At 35.4% G+C, this 3239-nt stretch overlaps 1 long non-coding RNA gene across 1 annotated transcript; it reads left to right on the top strand.

Moving 5' to 3' along the window:
* The first annotated feature begins 1334 nt into the window (after positions 1–1334).
* Positions 1335–3189, top strand: LOC105179739. Its single transcript, XR_849367.2, has 2 exons — positions 1335–2782; positions 2905–3189. It is a non-coding gene; the product is annotated as an uncharacterized LOC105179739 (long non-coding RNA).
* Positions 3190–3239: the final 50 nt, after the last annotated feature.

Below are 3239 nucleotides of genomic sequence, written 5' to 3'. Positions count from 1 at the left end.
TGGAAAAATGATCCATGGGTTTTAATGCAAAGGTATTTGGATAATTCATCCTTACCAGCAAGGACTTATAATAATAATAATAGTAGTAGTAGTAGTAATAATAATAATAATAGTAGTAGTAGTAGTAATATAGTAGTAGTAATAATAATAATAATAATAATAAATAATAATAATAATAATAACAGTATTAGTATTAATAATAGTAATGATAACAGTATTAGTATTAATAATAATAATAAGAAGAAGAATACAGAAAGTGAATAATCAAAAACCCATCTCTTCTCTCTCTTGTTCTCGTTACGGCTTCCTTGTTCTTTCTCTCTGTCTGCTTCTTCTCCATTCTTTCTCCTCTCCAATTCTTCCCCAAACCCATCTCTTAGAACCCTTAATCCAAACTCACGGCAACAAGAACGGTAGGTCGGCAACGAGGACGGCGACGAGTACGACAACGAGTACGGCTTCCATCTTTCTCCTCTCATTTCTTCCCCAAACCCATCTCTTAGAACCCTAGCCCCAAACTCACGGCAACAAGGACGGTAAGTCAGCAACGAGGACGGCGACGAGTACGACAACGAGTACGGCTCCATCTTTCTCCTCTTATTTCTTCCCCAAACCCATCGCTTAGAACCCTAGCCCCAAACTCACGGCAACAAGGACGGTAAGTCGGCAACGAGGACGGCGACGAGTACGGCTTCTTTCTCTGTTGCATTTTATTTATTCTTCTTTTTCTATTGGCTGTATTTTTAGCATCTTATTTAATTCTTTTTCTTGGATTTGGGTGATTAATTATGGACTGCCTTTTTAGCCGAACTCTCTGTTTGGACAATTGTGGATAGTATGTTTGTATCATTAACTTATTGCAAGAAGTGACTCTTCGTTTTCATCTTCAGATTGTTCTTTCTATCTCATTGCTTCCTAGTTTTGGTTGAATGTTCTGTTAATGCTGATTGGTGCTTGCCATTTTGCCTTTTATGAATTTTGATATTTTAAGGATAGATTATTCATCAATCTGCTGATCATTTGGTTCACTTCATTTTAGGCAACAGTAAAGATAAAACCATTTCAAAAGTAAAGAATTCCATGACATATGTAGTGTTAATTAACACGTAGGAACCAGAGGGTAACTTCTTTTTAAGTTTTCATTTATCTTTTATTATCCTATCAAACTACGTTTGTTTTGTTTTCATTTGCCAGTCACTAATACATATATGTAGTGTTAATTAACACATAGGAACCAGAGGGTAACTTTTTTTTAAATTTTTGTTCATCTTTTGTTATCCTATCAAACTACTTTTGTTTTGTTTTCTTTTGCCAGTTACTATCAAACTACTTCCGTTTATATTATTTTTTTAGTAATTTGACAAATAAATGTGATTTAGGAAGTCATAAGATTGAGACATGAATGTGCACTAGTGTTATGTGATTGTTGCTTTGATTAACTGTGGAGTTGTTGAGGCATAATTTCATGCATTTTGAATTGCTTTGAAAGAGAGTTGGAATATCTTTGCTTCTACTAAATCTTAGGATTCTTGTGAGATCATATTTGTTTGCTAAAACTCTACCCGATTGATCCTTATATCCCTAACATGGCACATGCATCCATTTTGAAAAAATCAAAGGCCCTTCCCCTTCTGGAAAAAAAGAAGAAAGAAAAAAAGGTAAGAAAAAGGAAATTACATCTACTCCGCTGGTTTAGGTCACTTAGTAACTGGGTAACTTCATCACAAATGTTGTTATTCACGTAAAACGGTGGCCGGAGCTATGAGTATGCAAAGCACTTTAGGTAAAACGTGTTTTGGTTGAGTAACCGGGTGCCTTCACCACAAGTGTTGTCATTCGCGTCAAAAGGCCAGAATGCGACGTTTTTTGGTTGAGTAACCGGGTGCCTTCACCACAAGTGTTGTCATTCGCGTCAAAAGACCGGAAAACGGCCTAAAGAACACAAGTCACGGGCAAAAAAAAAGGAAAAAAAAAAGCAAATAAAAGCCGTGACAAAAGCAAAAGGGGAAGAAAAAAGAAAAAAAATTCATTAGTGGCCAAAGAAAAGAAAGAAAAGCGAAATCCGTCCCGACTAGGTAGATGTAAGGAGATAAAGGGTATTGTTTCAGCGTCGAGGATAACATTTAGAAATCCATAGATTTTGTGGAAGCTTGATTGTCCTCCTCTATACTTGGCAAAATGAAGTGTTGTGATGTGATTGGCCTCTTACCCTCGTTATGATAAGTTAGCTTTTGCATAATGTATTGCGGCGTTTGTGTTTTGAGATTACATGCACATAGTATTTCATTATGTTGGAGGCAGTAACTTTAAAGACATTGCGGCTGTCCTTTCTTTTCTTTATTGATTTATTAAAAACTTGTCACATTTCTTGGTGCTGAAAATTTTTGTGTGTAAAATCCTCTACTTTAGGCATGCCTTTTTCTTATGAAACTACTATTGTTGGTTGGGAGGAGGAGGAGATAGATTCTGGCCTTCTATTTATTGTAACAATATTTAAATTCTATTTTATTATAGTTTTCTTCAATCTTATGAATTATTCCCTTTAGATTGCCATCCCAGCAGGGTGAGGGTGCAAGTTCAGTATATAGCAGTAGTGCATCTTATCCATTGAAAATCAACAGATACAATTAGATACCATCATTTGGTAATATTAGGTCTGTGTTACTTTTTGTTGTTCTGCATCTTTAGTGATTTAATCTTTGGTTGCATTCTTAAATCAATGTTTTTCGTGACTACTGGTGCAAAAAGCTCAACCCAAGATATCACTCGGGGTTCAGTCCTGGTAAGTCACTTGTACTGGCTTTATTCCTATCGATATTTATGTTGATCTATCTAGAGAAGTTATTTAATATCAACATCTGAAATTAAAGTGCTTATTCTATTTATTCGATCTTATTGTTTTAGGATATTATTGTGGAGATGCTGCTGATATTGCTAATACTGAATCGTCGAGTGTTGCAAGAGAAGCTGCAATACCTAGTGCTCTTTGTGCAATACATAATGAAATTACCCATATTGGTTTATAATGCTCTTTGTGCTCATGTGGATGACTTTGTTGCTGGCATTTTCTGTGTGACTGTCTGAGCTTGTATAGCTTGTGAAGGTGGTCATATTTTTATTTTTTTAAATTGAACAAAATGTTGGAACTCTAGTGTTGAAGATGCTTTGTGGTGACTATTCTTTGAATGGCAGAATGTACTTTTTCTACGTGAAGTGTGAAAGCTTAAGCTTATGAACAA

Source organism: Sesamum indicum, unplaced genomic scaffold (assembly GCF_000512975.1).
Source record: "Sesamum indicum cultivar Zhongzhi No. 13 unplaced genomic scaffold, S_indicum_v1.0 scaffold00197, whole genome shotgun sequence".
In the NCBI taxonomy this organism is placed as follows: Eukaryota; Viridiplantae; Streptophyta; class Magnoliopsida; order Lamiales; family Pedaliaceae; genus Sesamum; species Sesamum indicum.
Note: the sequence above shows the minus strand (reverse complement) of the source record. Positions and strands in the feature narration are given on the sequence as shown.